The sequence below is a fragment of the Pinus tabuliformis genome, chromosome 3_2, assembly GCF_031772625.1.
Source record: "Pinus tabuliformis cultivar Carrire ecotype Pingquan chromosome 3_2, CPIR1, whole genome shotgun sequence".
NCBI classification, from domain to species: domain Eukaryota; kingdom Viridiplantae; phylum Streptophyta; class Pinopsida; order Pinales; family Pinaceae; genus Pinus; species Pinus tabuliformis.
In genome coordinates, this window is record NC_142302.1 from 594,436,561 (window position 1) to 594,455,442 (window position 18,882).

General features: G+C 37.6%; 1 pseudogene; it reads left to right on the plus strand.

Annotated features, from left to right (window-relative positions):
- The first annotated feature begins 843 nt into the window (after nt 1-843).
- On the plus strand, nt 844-1,377 carry LOC149181980 (BI1-like protein pseudogene; annotated as a pseudogene).
- The last annotated feature ends 17,505 nt before the right edge of the window (nt 1,378-18,882 follow it).

Sequence of the window (18,882 nt, forward strand, 5' to 3'; positions counted from 1 at the left end):
CCGCTAACTGTTCTAACGCCTCTCTTGATTATTTGACTTCTCAATGCTCACTGTGGTGACTGTGCGCTCAAATCAGTTATATCCTTGCTCCTAAATTACAGTGGTTTGATGCTCTGCATTATTCTATATTATGATGAATGTTGATTATTGCTCTTGGATTGATTCAACAATGTACTAGTCCAAATCTGCGGTTTTGAGTGTGTTCTCAAAGAATCCGTGAACCCCAAATCTGCGGTTTTGAGTGTATTCTTAAAGAATAAAGACTTCGAATATGTCTTGAGGGAATTTTTCTGGGATTGATCTGCTCCAAGTTGGGTGTCTGCATTGAATGATTTTGGGCATTGATATGCTAGATACATTGAAGACATTTTGAGGTTATTGGGATTGTTCTGCTGCAAGTTGGGTTCCTGTCTTGGCGTGGCCTTCGGAACAGCATGACCTGAGGTTCTGGGATATGAATTGCATAGTGCACCCAACCAACAGATTGACAAATTCCTATTGCTCTCCATTCATCCTCATCGAGAAGTTTGGTGTTCGGATGGTTTCGAGCAATATGTTCAGGAAGAATAACGTCCTTGTATTCGTATGTATCATCGTAATACTTTGGTGAATATTGAATGTATCTATCTTCTAAGGCCATTTTTCATACCAGAAACAGGTTCAGATCGATCTGTGTTGAAGCCAAAACTGTGTTTGGAGATGAACAGGCGGGCGATGTCTCCCTTCTATTAAATATCGTGGCATCTAATCTTGCCTAATCTGACGCTGACCACGCTGCGTTGGACGCTCATTGCAATAAAACACTACAGTAAATGCTGGCGATTAAAATACTGAGAAATCTAAATACATGGCGGAGGGGGAGTCCTCTATCCCGGTCTCAGCCTCGAAGACAACGAAATGCCATGGGATTTCCTGAGGAAAGCGTATTCAATCTTGAGCACGCAATTGTTTTTGACCGTAATTGTTGCTGCAGCCGTGGTTTTGTATTCACCCATCAATCTTTTCCTGGTTCAAACCCCGGGCCTCTTGTTGGGCATCTCCATCTTGCCTTTAATCTTGATGTGCCCTCTTTATGCCTATCATCAGAAGCATCCGGTTAATCTTGCATTGTTGGGAGTGTTTACTGTTGTTCTGAGCCTCACTGTTGGCATATCCTGTACATACACAAAAGGAAGGATAGTTCTGGAGGCATTGATATTAACAGCAGCTGTGGTGTTCTCACTAACTGGTTACACATTCTGGGCGGCAAAGAAGGGCAAAGATTTCAGTTTCTTGGGTCCAATTCTGTTTTCCAGCCTCATTGTCCTCATCCTATTTAGTTTTATCCAGGTGATTCTGCAGGAACGTCATCATCCAAAGCGCCACCAGGAGATGTGAGTCCAGGACACATGATGTTTGCTCCGGCAAGGACAAATTTGATTGCCCCTCTGTCTACTTGAAACTTTTTCATTATGTTCGGATATTGATGTAATAGACGCAGGGTCGACATGTAAGGACCATCTCGAACGTTGAAGAAGAGTGGTACATTATTCACCAAAATCAGATTAATATGATTCTGGCATTTTGCAACTATAAGAGGAGATTTCTTTGGAAGTAAATCTTCTAATACAGGCTCCAAATCCGGATACTCCTCTGCAATGCTTTGACGGATCTTGCGTTGCACAGATGCCTTTACTTGATTCTGGGAAGAAATTTCCTCACTAGAAAACTTTTTGAACATTTTTGCCGCAAATTGTCAATCCCTGGAAGTGAGTAAAGCTTGGATTCAGTTAAAACCTGGATGAACTAATATCGTATTTCCAGCCAAATGAGCTGTGACAATGAGCGAGTACTTCGCAGCTTTTGCCTGTGTCCAGGTTTGAAAAATGAACTCTGTCAGATTAGCAGACATAAAAGACTTGTATTGCGGTATTCAACGACATTTTTAACAGCTAAGTCTCAATGTTGAATAGTGTGAATGGGAACTGTGAGCAACAAACAGTGGCATAATATTATACCAGAAGTGTTGATGGTTCTTTGCAACTAGAAGAAAATCAGAATAGCTTCTGAAGATTATAATTGGTCTCTACAGTGTGAAATTTCGGTTCTATTTGTATTCTGTTCTACTTTGCTGCGATAAAGAATAAAGTACACGGGTTCAGCTTACAGTCATTGTGTGTAAATATTCTGATATATTTGGTACATTTGAGTCTTTGACGGCATGACTAATTTCTCAAGCACAAAATGTGTAAACCAGAGAACTGTAAACGTGAATGATGTTCTCATCTAAAGGGTGCCAATATGTAGCCTTGGTAGTTTTACCAGTGAAAACTTGATAATTGAAAAATCTGTTAGTGATTGGCTAAATTCTTAGCTGGAATTAGTTGAGTGCCTTTTTCAAACTGATTTTTTGAAATCTTCAATAGCTGGGGTTTGTCTAGACTTGCTGAGTGTTCATTTCTTTGTTGAGACAATGGCTAGATTTCATGATGTATTAGAGTTACTGAATACACTAATACACTCCACTATTGGTGGGAAGGTAAATGTTAGCAAAGACACTCTTTTTGACATTCAGACCTGCCTGCATGATGCACAAGAAAAGATCGACTTTTTGCAGCTTGAATCACAGCTACAGCAAGAAGAGCTACACCATTCTGAACCTGTTTCTGTTCAGAACATTGAGACAACTACCCATCAGCAGCATGTTAATAATGGTACAGATCATTCAAATAAAGCAGCAGTTGTATATGCAGATGCAGAAACTCAGTCTGCACTTCCCAAGCCCATCATCAGACCTTGGGAACAGCTTGTCCACAACAAGCACAAAACTGGTCTTGGATATGACAAGGACTTGTCCTTTCATATTCCAGACTATGCCAAGCCCATTCAGTTTCAGAGTGCTGGATTCATTTATGACAGTTCACCTGCTCCTCATGACAGTTCAGCTTCAGCTGTTCCAGATTCTGCCCCTCTTCCACAACAACAACAACAACAAAAACAACAGATCGTGAAATGCCAACACTGTGACCGAGTTGGCCATCTGAAAGATCACTGTTTTGATCTTGATCCATGTGAGCACTGTCATAAAACCAGCCATTCTTCAAACAGATGCTTCAGAAACAAACGTCCTGCAAGAACAAAGATTCATCTTGGATGGATCGCTTCTTGGCAATGGGCATCAACAGCCAAGAAGATATTCCAAACACATGTTAGAACTTGTTCCAGAGTATTGAACAGTCTTGCAGTTGAGTTTTCTCCATCTTCTCACCTTGTACCTGACAGGGGGGAAATGATGGTCATCTACAAGCTTCAAAGTCACATCAAGCGAGCCTGAGCCACAACCTGCCACACTAGTTTCAGAGTTGCAGCCAGAGACAAAGATGCTCGTGAACAGATTGAGAACACTTCCTCTAGCAGAAGACTCCAGCTTCTTGCCAGTTTTGGAAGAGTTCCAGAGTTGCTGGTCATCCTTAAACCATCACAGATTGAGAACACTTCCTCTAGCAGAAGACACCAGCTTCTTGCCAGCTTCTTGCCAGTTTTGGAAGAGTTCAGGAATTGCATTAAGCATTCCAGAGTTGTTGGTCATCCTTAAACCATCACAGATTGAGAACACTTCCTCTAGCAGAAAACTTCAGTTTCTTGCCAGTTTTGGAAGAGTTCCGGGAACTGCACTAAGCGTTCCAGTGTTGGTGGTCATCCTTAAACCACCGCCCTTTTTTACCAACATTTCATAGAGCACATTCAGCCTAGTGCTGCCATGCAATTTTTGCACATGTTGTATTACAGCTCTCTTCTTGGACTCATACATAACCCTTCGGATTAAGGGGGGGAATGTTGGACACCTAATCCTAATGGGTTAGCGTGGAAGTTGAATGGACAAAGCAGTCCAAGAGACCTTGGGATCTGAAACCCAAGAGTCACCTATTGTACTATAAATGTGTATCTTATGTTAATAAAAAAAATGCAATCACTGATTTATCTTTCCATCTGTTTCGCTGTCCATGTGAGTTTAACAGATTTCTCTCTTATCACATGCATGGTTTCATCCATGGTGGGATGTGTTTGGTACCTGGATAGTGGGGCTTCATTCCACATGTCAGGTAACAAGAATCTTTTCAGTACCCTGGAGGAGAAGGATCTCTAGATGCGGATTGAGATGGACGATGATGGAAAGTATTGTGTCTCATGTGAAGGTACAAATGTGTTTCAGAGGGAGCATGGTGCTCCCCTCACCCTGACTGATGTAAAGTATGTACCAGGTCTGAAGAATAATATTGCTTCCATTTCTATGCTAGAAGATAAAGGCTATGATGTAGTCTTTAGCAAAGGCAAGGTATTCCTGAGGCATATCGACATTGGGCAGACAAATAGAATAGGGATTCGAGTTAAGAATATCTACAAGTTATAGGTAGACGACTGTGCTGCTTTGAGTTCCAAAGCTGAGATGGTGCAAAGCTAAGATATTGGCGAGCTATGGCATAGAAGAATGGGCCACTTGCACCATGGAGCCCTGAGGATCATGTAGTAGATTTCTACCGGATTACCCAAGGGAAAATTTGAGTAGACGAATACATGCAAAGGTTGTACCTTGGGTAAGTATGCAGAATCTTCCTTTCCAGATTGAGATAGTAGAGCTGGAGCAATCCTAGAGTGAGTTCACTCAGATGTTTGTGGACCATTCTCTATAGCCTCCACTGCTAAACAAAGGTACTATGTTATTTTTATTGATGATATTTCGCGTAGATGTTGGATCTACTTTATGTAAAAGAAGGATTATAACTTCTTTAGGTCTTGTGAGTTTAAAGCCTTGGCAGAGAAACAATCTGGAAAGAAAATAAAAGCCTTGCATAGCGACAATGGTGGAGAGTATGTCTCCCAGCAGTTTAAAGACTTCTGCACTGCAGAAGGAATTAAACGGGAGTTGACGGCACCCCATAACCCACAGCAGAATGGGGTGGCCAAAAGGAAGAATAGATCGATTATGGGAGCAGCTCGAGCGATGTTGCATGACCAAAGCCTACCACTGCATTTGTGGGCTGAGGCATGCAATACAACAATATACTTGCAGAACAGAAGCCCGTACCGTATACTGGGGATGAAGACACCTAAGGAGGCCTATTCTAGGAAGGGACCTGGTGTAAGTCACTTCTGAATATTTGGATCATCAGTTTACTCTCATGTGACCAAAGATGCCAGGAAGAAGCTATACCCAACAACTGAGTTGGGAATACTTGTGGGGTACACAGATACACCCCACAACTATTGAGTGTACCTGCCTTCCACCCAGAGGACTGTGGTACACAGGGATCTGAAGTTCGATGAGCAGAAATCCATGCAAGTGTCACTTGAGAGGGAGCTCAAGTTGCATGCAGAGGTGAAACCTTCGGTTCTGTTATGCTCTTGACCTGTGAGAAGATACCAGAATACAAAATATGCGAAGAAATATACCTAGAACATAGAACAATAAGAAATAATAGCAAGTATTTTATTATTCAGAAAGCAAGGTTCACTTGCCACTTTGAGGGGGCAACCTCCAATAGAGCTGGCCTCAATTACAAAATAAGACACGATGCTCCTCGAGGGGAGTCTCTATCCTTTATATAGGATTCATACATGCAATACCATGGGTCAATACCATGGCCTATTTACAACTAACTGTGGTCCCTTCTTTAAATGCGGATCAACCACTTACAATTATTAATATGGGATTTATTAACTCTTTACTTAACTATAACTATGACTCGATCATATTACATCAATAAGGGGGTTAGGGTTGGACCCTAACAGGTTCCTAAGGAGGAGGAGCTTCAGATTGATGCGGAGTAGCCGCATGCAGAAGATCCAGGAGTGGATACATCCACTCATATTGATACTTCCATAGATGGGTGGAAATGCTCAAGGGAAGCTGGAAAGTTGATGCTGGATTAGCGGGAAAATGTGGGACAACCATCTTCTCAGCGTAGATAGAGGAGGTCGCCCAAGTGGTACACTAGCTACATGGCCCTGGTTGGGGAGTGTGTAGATTCTGAGCCTTCTTCATTCGAGGAGGCAGTGCAACAACCAATCTGGGTTGATGCAATGGTGGACTAGTATGACTCCATCATGCGGAACTGTGTTTGGGATGTTGTCCCAAGACCTTAGGACAAGTCAATGGTGAGCTCCAGATGGCTTTACAAGGTAAAGGAGGCAGCTCATGGCGGCGTTGACAAACATAAGGCAAGGTTTGTTGCCCGAGGTTTCTCACAGGTCGAGGGGATCGCCTACGATGAGACGTTTGCTCATGTAGCAAGGTACTCATCGATTAGATCAATATTGGCACTATCAGCTCATATGGGGTGGAAGATCCACCAGATGGATGTGAAGACAAAATTCCTCAATGGGACGATTGAGGAGGAGGTGTACATTAAACAACCAGAAGGTTTCGAAACCTTCGATAGTGAGTCGCATGTGTGCAGACTCAAGAAGGCTCTGTATGGGCTGAAGCAAGCACCCCGTGCTTGGTACACCACGATCGATAGCTATTTCATCGGGTTGGGCTTCACCAAGAGTGAAGCAGATGCGAACCTTTACCACATCAAGGTAGAAGGTAAGCCATTGATCATTGTTCTTTATGTCGATGATCTGATTTTGACAGGTGATGATCAGCTAATACAGTCTTGCAAGGAGGACCTTGCAAGAGAGTTCGAGATGAAAGACATGGGTCTTATGCACTACTTCGTAGGCATGGAAGTGTGGTAGAGAGATGGAGAAGTTTTTGTGTCTTAAGGCAAGTATGCCAATGAGATCCTCAGGCGGTTCCATATGGAGAAGTGCAAACCCATGCAGACTCCTCTAGCTCGGAACTAGAGGAAGGAGGATGCTACTTTAGGTGAGGTAGTAGCTGCTACTATTTATTGGTAGCTGGTGGGTCACTTATGTATCTGGTGAACACACGACCCGACTTATGCTTTGCGGTGAACCAGCTGAGTCAAGCTATGGTTCAACCTACCCAGCTGTTTTGGAAGGCAACGAAGCATGTGCTGAGATACCTTCGTGGCACATCTCAGTTTTGATTGTGGTACATATGGATAGAGGGAGTGAAGCTTCAGGGCTTCATAGATGTGGATTGGGCAGGGAGTCCATCAGACTGAAAGAGCACTTCTGGAGGAATCTTCAACCTTGGTTCAACTGCAGTTTCCTGGTACAGCAGGAAACATAGATCGATTTCACTTAGCTCAGCAGAGGCTGAATACATGGCTGATAGTCAGGCTGCATGTGAGGCCATTTGGATGCGGAAGATTCTAGTGGGATTGTTTGGTAAGAGGATGGATCCTACAGTGATCTACTGTGATAATCAGAGTTGCATCAAACTCTCTGAGAATCTAGTTTTTCATGACAGGTCCAAGCACATATATATCCGGTATCACCATCTTCGAGACTATGTGGTCAAGAGGATCATGTTGTTGGTGTATGTTTCGACCAAGGAACAGGATGCAGATATTTTGACAAAGGCATTGTCAAGATGCAAGTTTGAGTTCCACAGAGAGAGGATTGGGGTTACTGATAATCCCTTTCTTGCTGAGAGGGAGTGTTGAAAATAACAACAAGAAATGATAAAAATAGAAAATGCTAAAAATAGCACTGCTATAAATAGCAGTTTATCCAAAGTTGAACTTAGAAATAATGGATGAAAAGTGAAAGTGCTAAAAATAGCTTTTCTATAAATAGAATTTCGGGATACCTTCCTATTTTAGTCACTCCCTAAACTAAAATAAGAAGTAAAATTCGAATTTCAACTTAACAGCTATTTGTAAAATAATTAATTAACTCACCATGAGTTAATTAGTTGTGAAAAATCAAACATGAAGTCTATGTGAGGACATGCAACAGTTTCTCCATTGATTGAGGGATTTATCCATCAGCTAAAGAGATAATGATGAGTTGTAATTAGTTGGCTCAGTTAACTAAGTCAAGTCCAGTTAGATTAATTTAAACAGTTTGTTAAATTAATGTGAGTTCAGCTAGTTAATGCATGCTTGCATATAACTGTTGCACTTCAGAAAACTGAGTATTCTCTCATAAATAACTCATGCATGTCAGTTCAGACAGAGACCCAATTGAGATCAGATAGAGGGACAATGTACTATCAGTTGCTAGAATATTCCATTGTGAATATTTCTTGCATGCAGAAGGAATTCTTTCCTTGAGGATTGCACAATTACTTCTTCCTGTTTAGTGAGTGTGATGAGGCCAATTCACACATGTGGCTTCACTGGACCCCAAGAGAAATTTCTCAAGGAAATAGGAGGCTTGGATGGCTTGAGGAGGATATATTCTATGTCTATTCAGTCTGTGAGTTGTATTGTTTGATTGCAAAGAGAGCAGGATAGCTTAAGAGCTGATTCTTTTCATAACTTGAACAAGATTTCCACTTGTATGATAATACAGAGTTGGGGTTTTAGGCTGAGGCTTTCCCCGTGTTATTTCTTCTGTGTTATGTGTGATTGAATTCTTCTTATCAGTTATATGTGTTCCATTGATCTTGCTCATATTCGATTAAGCTTCCGCATAATTATTTGTAGTAGTAGATCAAGTATTTTGCTTTAGTCTATTGCATTATCAAGTGATCTACAGTGGGAATTTCTACATTTGGTTCTTTCATCATTTACATGTTTCCTTATATTCGAGGAAGACGAGCTCTTAGCCAGGTAGAAATAATTTTAGGGCATACTCTAAGCCCAGAAACCTACGCATTCTTAGAGTTTAATATATATCTATATATATGGGAAAGAAGATAGAGTTTTAGAGAAATAAAGAAAAGGTAAAAAAAATTTTATTTTAATATGTTAAAAAGAACTAAGAAAAAAAAAGACACATTCAATGTAATTTTCCTTTTTAAATATATATGGAAAAAGATATTATATTTTTTAAAAAAATGACCAAATATATTAACAAAGTAATTTAAAGAAACAAAAACTATCGTAGCAATTAAAAATGTCGTATGATATAAAATATTACACTAAAAATAAAAGAATCTATTTACATTAGATATAGTTAAATCTAATCAAAACTATCTTGAACATATATCATATAAGTTAATAAATTATAGGTAAATAAATATATGACACGTTATGTTTTTAATAAATATATAAAAATATTTATGCGTATTATTAAAATTAGATTAAATTAATGATTTTATAATAGTATAAAACAGAATAATTTTTTTATATTAAAATTGTTAAATCATTTTATAATACTAAACAACCGTTTTTTCAAGTAAAACTACATATCAATCACAAATCTATAGTTTTCAAGTTTTTAATTCATCTGAGAATAACACTACTATAGTTTTCAAGTTTTTAATTCATCTGAGAATAACACTATCCTTGAAAAAGTCAACTGCCTAGTGGTTATAACAGGTAGTTATAAATGCCACTTGGAGCAGCCATGCGAAGGGATTACATGGTAAGGGTCTCTAGCTAGAAGGGAAACTTTTTCCTATAAATATATTTATAGGAGACAGATTTATATTATAGTTAATATAAATAGTTAGTTTTTAAAAATCAAAATGACTCAAATATATTTTTAACTTAGCATTGGTATAATATTTGTTAATTTTTTTTTAATTCATATGTGGGTAAAGGCTAGGATGGGATGGGGTTCATCATAGATACTAAAATTTTGGAATGAAAAGGGATGCCTAAATATTAATATTATAAGGATTAGTGATAACCAAATATTAGAAAATAATGGATTTATATTCACAACTAAGATAAGGTTTTTATGGAGAGAAATGAAGCATATAAGGAGATTCTATTTCAAATGGGTGAGCATTACCTTCAGAAGAAAGGGGTAAAAATCATAGTTTTAGGTGTAGCCAAGAAAACACTAGATAGGGTTTTTGCAGAGGTTGAAGATACTGGTTAATAGGTTTTTGATGAAATTGTCAATTGTACCTTTGGTTCCTAGCCTTTTCATTCTCTTACTACAGATACAAAAGTCTTGCTACATTCTCCCTCTGACATAATTTTTAGTTTCTAGGATAATCTCATCATAGGAATAGGTTCTCTATATATAACATGTGCATTAGTTGTTTATATCACAAACTAGGTTAAGGATTTGTTTTTTCTCACACATGTATTCCTTAATACAAAACCAGCAATATTGATTTATGTATTTTGTATTTTCAAATTAATACAAAAAAATATATCAACAAACTTAACAATAGTTGAAAAAAATAGTGATAAATTGTATAAAATTTTCAAGTTATTTGTTATAAATAAAGCATACATATTCTGATTAATTTCTAACTTCATTATAAAAATTAAAGTAAATTTGTAATTTCATATTAATCAAGATGTTATTTATCATTGGGGTGGAAAGAGCTAGATTAGTTATCTATGGGCTGAATGAGAATATAGAATTAACCTTCTCTTGGGAGCTAGAAGAGATCAAACAATCAGGGTTAACCTTATTCTTTATAACAAGGATTGTTGATAACAAAAGAGAAAGGGATCCAAAGTCTAACCATTTTTGGAAACTCTCAAATAGTCTCTCATATTTTAATGAAGAAATAACCTCTAAAAGACCTACACTTGAAGGCCATTATCAAAAACTTATTGAGGTTTCTATCTAGATATAAAAAAACATTAAATGTATCACATTCTAAAGTGACATAATCACCTACCAAATTCATTTGACAATGAGAAAGTTGGTTATCACTTGGATAATTAAGAAGTAAAAACACCAATATAATATGTATTATCCCATGAATAACGAACATATTCCAAGGGGGGATGAGCCCCAGAATAGATACTTCAAAATGGAATCTTATTCCCCTTTTTTGTATGCAAAGGATAATACTTTTAAGACTCTTAATAATTAGCCAAGGAGCCTCTTGATCCCATCTAGGTACATAGGCATAATGAGAAGAAGTGATTTGGTTGACATGCAAAGGGTGTACGTTTTCACGATTTTGAGCTATCAAATAGGGGATGAAATGGAAGTCAATGCGATTTCTGGAATGAGGTTTCTTGTGGTCCAACATGCTGGAAATTATATTTCCGAAGAGGTTCATCATTTCCAAAACTGGAGACTAGTATGGTTTCTAAAGGACCCTAGTTTATTATACCACCAAATTGGAACGACATAATGTAACACCCGTTCGTCGTGTATAACACTATATTATCCTAAGCTAAGAAAAGCTATGTCCAAGGTGTAACAATGAAAGTAAATACTTTATTTTTAAATAACTAAAGATAATATAAAATTCTTGGAAAACGAAACACCAAGAGATGAGTTTCTTGCCAAATAAAATCCCATTGGTGAATGGGAATGGACAATTCTTTCATGATAAGACTTCTAGATCAAATTCTAGACAAGTTTAATGGATTTGGAGATAAATATACATTAAGTTAGTTAGCTAGAGAAAGATGCTAAGTTTAAGAAAAACATAAAAGCCTTGCAGGAGAGAAAGGAAAGCTTTTATGAGGAAAATCCTTGTGGGAGAGAAAGGCGAGGTTTTTTGAGAAAAGCCTAGGCAAATGGAAAAAATTATTCATAAAAGCGAGACGTCGCTAATGGAAACCACGTCATGAAAGAGGGTATTAAATACCCATTGAAGGGATTAACATGAGGCAGTCGATCCATGGAAAGAACTCTCGGCTCGAGGGTGAACTAGAATGAAGTCAGTTCTAGGTTGGGTGGCAGTGCACAATTTTCCAAGTGACATTCTTTCATCTACTCTAGTTTGATTCAATGGCTTGGGATGTTTTGTATGTTGGCTCCTTAAACTTTTTATTGTCAAATCTTAAGCATAGGAGATGATTGAATTGCATGTGTTATCTTTGTTTATGAGATGATTGAATAATTATGCATGAGACAACTATGTATGATGCATAATTATGTTTTTAAGGTTAACATTGTATAGCTTGTGCTTCAGGTTACCTATGTTATGCATTATGCAGCATGGGATGAATTGCATCCACTTAGGCTTGTTTTAGTTATTCATTCGTATTGCATAAGATATATGTTTCAATAACACTTCCGACTATGACAGTAGGACTATGATCATGATATATGGAAATGCTAGCTACAATATATTTATGATAATGTTTCCATTAATGTTGGTGTTTAGTTATAAAAGTAATGAAATCCGAATGCATAATCTTATCATGTTGAATGCCCATGATTGATTCATTCCTCCGAGTTGTAATGTATGCATAAGGTTTGTTTTGGAATGTAGTAATCAAAAGTCTATTAATTGAACCTAAAATTCCACATCATGGATCCATTGGAGCATAGTAGGTAGTTGGTAGTATTGTACAAAGGGGCTATGTGACAAATGGTATCGCAGCATTAAGTTCAAATATTACAGCCTAAGGTCCACTCACCACTGTAGAATGTGGAATTGATTATAAATTGAGCTCTCGAATCCTCGGTCATTAAAAAAAAAAAAAAAAAAACAAACAAACAAACATTGTGAAGTAAAGAAATTAAAAAAAAAAATGCTAGAGGGAAATCAACCCTATCACCTCATTCCCTTGCAAATCGATATTTTCAAGCAAATTGGAAACGGAAATTTGAATAGGGGATAAAATTCCAATTTCATCACCATTGTGCAAAAGAGAAAGCAATTTTAACTCGAGCATGATTTAGTGAATGACGATAAAAGGCGAAGCTAAATTGTAAAATGAGGTATGGTGAAGGGTATGAAAACTATGTGTGCAAAAAAGGCTCTCGGCAAGCCTAAGTTGCAAATCACTTCATTGTGATTTATTCCAAGCTTCTCTCACGATGCCAAATCATACTCTTCTACGAGAGAGTGGTGCCCCTACTTTGTTCGTAGGGCTTCTGGAGATTATGGTGCATATGCCATTTCATATATTGATAAATGGTATGGTGTGAATAAGAGTGTTGAGCTTCTTAATTGTTGCAGGTGTTCTACTCTCTTATCCCATGCACCTATCCCATGTACCTTACCGTTTTCCAGTTGCATGCATGGCCACTTCTCTCAAGCGTTAGGACCCCTATAAAAGTGTAATGAAAAATGTGAGTCACAAGAAACATGATGTATTCGATGAGGCACCAAATTTATGATGCTTAAAGAGTTAAACCCTTGGAAATCTGGTGCAATGCGAGATCCATAAACGTACATGACATAAATATTGTGATTTCAAATTTTAATTTATGAGGGTTTTTAGTGGGGAAGTCAGGACCCCATCTGCCATATAAATGATATGCAGATGGATAGGTGTTGTATACCATCTATGAATTGTATTTGAAAGGCCTAGAGTCCATAAAAGGCTAAACGCATAACATGAGATGACAGATTTAGACATCAGCTCTTGAATATTTTCAAGGAGGCAGTTGGTTTTAAAAAAAAATGATCGTGTTCGTTTATCAGTTATATATATTGTTTGCAGTGGCAAGTATTTCTCATTTTTAGAGAACAAAAACCTCCATGAGTTTTTCCCTGACATGAAGCATGGATTCTCTGAAGTTACAAAAGTATTTAGAAGTGCTATAGATAATCTTAAGCGCAAAATATTGATATATTGAGACAATGAATGATACTAAAATGAACGTTTTCAAGGGATTATGTTGATGAAATAAATGGATTTATTTTCCACTAAATACAAATAAAATCATTCAAGATACATCTAATCAAATTCTGGTTAATAGAATCACAACATGGATAAAATCACTTTCACAAGTTTTCTTTTAAGAGACCATGGTTTAAGTGATTTTGTTTTGACTACGTACTATCACCAAAACTATAATAATAACTCTGAACGATAAGCTTTTCCATGATGTTGGGTTTTGGCAGCTCTAGGAAATGGGTGTAACAACACTTTCCAATTGATGGGGAAAGGGGAAAAGCACTTGAGGATTTATGTTTCCTTTCAATACGCAAGGTCAATTTCCAATTTCATATCGACTGTTGTTTGAACTACAACGTCACAACGGTGAGCTTATCCACTGAGCTATAACGTCATGCTTATCCGCTGAGTTGGAGGGTTATCGATTTATACATCAAAACCGACCCATTCTGAAACAAATAATGATGTATTGGATAATGCTTGACACTTACCCTTATCCTTAATTGATATTCATCCCTATCGAATGGTAGATCTCGATATATGTACTCCAAGCTAATAACTACATCATGACCAAGAGGATATGGACATCGAAGCTCCAGGATACTTGGAGTATAAAGAGATAGTTCCACAGAGCCTTCAAAGATCAATGACAGTGAAGAGGCCAAGATAATTGATGGACCCCCATGTGAGTATATTGTGAGCAATAATTTCACTACTAGAAAACGAAAACGCTCCAAAATTCAATCCGAGAGGACTCCTATTTCTATACAGGCACCCACAACCTCCCCTATGTTGCAAACTTAGTCAATCGACCCATTGTTTCTCAGCCCCATGCTGCATTGCAATTTGGGAGACCAGAAGTGGCATGGGTTGGGGTTAGTTTTAGAGTGAGGACGGACTATCGATCGAAATCCAAATGATGTAGAGTGATGGGACTGAATCCGCATATCTAGGTACAATTAATGTGTTCTCGGTATAGAGGAACTTAGAGGAATGGTGATGAGAATAACTCCCCATGGATAGTAAAGCCAGTGAAAGCTGATCCACTGTGAAAATGTATGTCAAGGAGGACAATGTAACTCACAATTTGAATTAGTCAACTATTCGTGTTGTAGGTTGACCAAGAAAGGTAGGACCATTTTGTTCGCCTAAAATGGAGGAATGATTGTGACAATGAGTTAATCTGTATGACCAATATGTGACCGCGCTCTATTATCGAACAAATGGTTGGTGCTGCAATGTTGTTCAAACTACTGGGTAAAACAATGAGTAGGTATGTCTTACCTTTCAAAGAGTCGACCTTGAAGTGAAATGACTTGCGGATTATAGACGAAATACATATTGTGGTTCCTTATTATCGAGATAATGGAACTTCAAAATTTGGACTGTTGGCTAATGTAAGAATTTTCCAATTTCAATTTATTGCAATTAATACGCCAATTTGTGCGCCAACAAGTTAGAATGTCATAAGGATGATTTAGTTTGATTCTAACCTGCGTGGTATTTTTCTCTTATGGTCAAACTCTCCGAGAGGTTATTCCTGACCAGTTATATAGTTTCATGGTTATTATAAATGATGTACATAGGTCAAACAATCATGTCTTTGAAAATACCTATTGGTAGGTAGGGTGCACAACTATACAATTATTGTATGTATGGAGGAGGACTATGCTGCACATATTTTAATTTGTACATATTATTGTGTGAAAAACACCAAAACACATATAACCTGGTTGACATATATGTCATGATTTGCTCAATTTCAATTTCCTTGATGATAAAGATATTGTTTCATATTATTATGCATAATTATTGAATGACATGTGGGCACTACATGCGAAAACAATCAACACGGAAGATTGTGTACAATTATATGAGCTATTTTGTTTATGCATAAAATAGAATAATATGAATACTTTATCTTCAAAGTTTCTAAGTTGCAGTATGATTGAAGGGGATACTCATGATGTGATTACATTCCTATGTATGACTTGCATGTATGATTCATTGTGTGGTTACAATGAGCTGCATTGGTATGCTTACATGCATGGATGGATCCAAATTCTCACAAAGTAACATGAGTTAAAAAACTGATTTAAGATGCTAGATATTCATAATTGAGCTTGAGAAATAAACAAAGTGTAGATTTACAATATATTTAGAGAGTCAAAATATGTGGTGTATTTGATTCTTGATAGATACAATAAAGGTCAAATATTAAACTATATTTATCTTATAATTCATTAATTAAATTTTTAAGTGAGTGTCTATATAAATGAACAAGGTTGGATTTAATCCTTGCACTTGTATTGAATTTCTCAAGTCTTTGGATAGCTATAGTAGCATTGTGAGGAGGCTACATTGGAACAAATAAATCTGTAATGTTGAATTGTGGTGGAGTAAAGAGTAATGCAAGGGAATAACAAACAACTAACTTGTTGATTATTTTTAATAAATAGAAATGGTCAACCATCAAATGGTTACTTTTATTGTGCCTACTTATTGAGTGATGTGAAGATTAAATTTCTATGTTATTATATATTGTGGAAGTTCCCCAAAACTTAAGTTATTACTGAATTCTCTTGTGAGGGCACAAAGAATTTATACCATGATTTAAAATTAATACTTGCATAGTTTTAAATGTTCATAGTAGAGCATGAGCAATGAAAAAATTTGTAACAATTGCAAAATATGTGGTGTTGAAAGGAGTAATGATTGATAAGGAAAGTTTGAAATTCTATCGTGAATGATCTATCCTTCCATATTGTCCTCAAATTACTTTGCTTATGTTAAAATTAAATTATGAGTTGTATGAATGTGAGGAATAAAACAAAACTAATTTTGGTCCAGCGAAGGACATAACTTAATTAAAAACAATTTATACTTACAACGATCCTAATAAAGGATGAATATGAAGGGAAGAAACATTGAAACCTTATGAGGTAACTAGTAAACAAAAATAGATAAGAAGATAAGAGTTTTTTTTTTCATAAATCATGGTCAACAAGAAAAATAAAAAATAAAAGAATATCGATGGAATCTATATAATTCATAGTGTTACACAGTAATTTGTCACCATCCCTGTTACTCCTCTTGTCGTACCTTGGAGGACTCATCCCGGGAGTTATAAGAAGTGACAAAGTCTAAAAACACTTGCATTATGTTCCCCTGAGTATGTACTTCATGTTCCCTGAAGACACCTCCTATAGATTATCCCTGAAAAGTGCTCTTTTTCCATTGGCGCAAGTCCACAGTATCTTACCTGCGCCAATCATGGAGATCCTCAAAAGAGGGCGCGACCATTGGCGCTCTGTCTTAGAGCAGCAGTCGCGCCAACCAAGTTTGGTCATGCTTTTTGCCTTAACGCACGTCCGACTGTTGTTTCCTTCATTACATGGAGCTTTTTTGAGGATAAAAAATCAGTCTTATGTCGAGCTCTATCCTATCTCCATCTTTAATGGCTTTTGGGGATAATGTTAATCCACAATAGGTGTCTCGGTTCATCGTATCCTCCTCCCTTCTTCATCTATATAAGCTTGTCCTTATGCATTTGACAAGCTAGTGATAGTCGTTAGTCATGGAGTGCTAGATGTTGAGTTCTTGAGTTCTTGGAGGAATGCTAGTGAATGCTAGAGAGGTTATGCTGCTGGAGAGGAGATGCATTGCAAGACACATATAGTTACTCGCCCAGCCAGGAGAGGTTCGACGTCAGAACCATGGTTGTAACTTTTCCTGTTTATTATTAATTAATGAGCGACTGCTATTATAGTTCCAATCTCATTGTCTATTATGGTGATGTGTTGATTTATTTCCTTTCTGACTGAAATATAGTTGTGCCTTGGTAGATTTTATGTTGGTATCTGTCTCTTCCTTGGCATGTGCAGGTGTTCGTTTATGATTTGCTGGAGCGAGGGAGCGGGAATATCAACTCTCCTTCAATCATAGCGTTGGATTCCAGGTTGGTCTTCTTGATTCACCTTTGATGCATAACTAGGAACTTGCGTAGCAGCGTGGTTTGATTGTGGCTAGTTCTGTTTTAGGCTAGTGGGATCGCCTCTGTCCGCAGAGGGGATTTACCTACCCAACAATTTGGCGACTCCGCTGGGGAGAAGCTATTTGGAATTTGTCTTGCATGTCAATTTTCTTCTGCTTGCTTGAGTGAATGAGCTTCCTGAGTCAGTTTTGAGTTTATTCTTTACTGTTTGACCCATATGAGCACTGTCAACCCGACCTGAGGTCGTATCATTTATTTTTCTAGCCGGCAAGCTTAATTGGCGCGGTTATTACTCTGACAGTCGCGCCAGTTGGCGCATGTTGCTCAAAATCAACTCGCGCCAATCCTGTGGTAGCGCAAGTTGCAGGCTGACAGTCGCGCCAGCCCTGTAAATTTTGTCTGTGTGTGGGTGGAAAGCTCTTTCAGTCTCTTTTTATATCTCTTACAGCCTCTGGAAGTGTGTTGAACCTCTGCTTGGCTGGTCTTAGCCTTTATCCTTCATATGTTTGCTTTATTATATTGATTTTCGTCTCAGCCCTAGGACATCTAGTGACTTTGCATGTCTAGCCTTCTGTGGAAAGTTTTGATCTCTTGATTATCCAGTCAACTTGTTGGTTGTGTTCTGCACCTATCCAGTGATTTGTTAAAGCTTGATCTTCTATACTCTGAGTGATTCACTTCTAACCTCTTTGGATTTCACTTGACTTCATTCGAACTTAGATTACATGGTTCAGTGAAAGTCTTTGTGTTTTTGCTTGCTTGCATAGTTCATTTTGGTGTTTCAGAATTGGTTCTATTTCATTGAGTGAACTTGGATTGTGCATATCTCTTAAAATTTGTTTAAATGCATCATGCCATCTTAAAGGAAAGAAAAACAAAAAATCTTTTGCATCGTATTAGTTAGCATTTGTTGTTATTTGTTGCTATTAAAAAGAAAAAGAAAAAATTCATTTCTTGTTATTAGCTGCATTAGGATCTTTGTTGTTGGTTGAGTGATCATTTCGTTTGTAAAGATCTCAACCCTCCTGTAGATAGAATTCATCGAATCAAATGATATAATTTTGGCATATAGTTTGCATTTAAGAAGTTTTTGAGGTATCACATACAGTAGGACCAAAAACTGAAACATAATCGAAGATAAACTTTAAAATAAACTCAATGAACATAACAACGCATTGGAACATAACGCAAATACTCTAGAGGTCTAGGTTAGAGACGTGTTCCGGCGTCTTTAAACCTGGTAGTTTATCGTCGAGTGGTTGGGTGATTCCTCCACGGTGAAACGATAGGTGCCAATACGGACTGTGCTCCCACGTACCGTCGCGT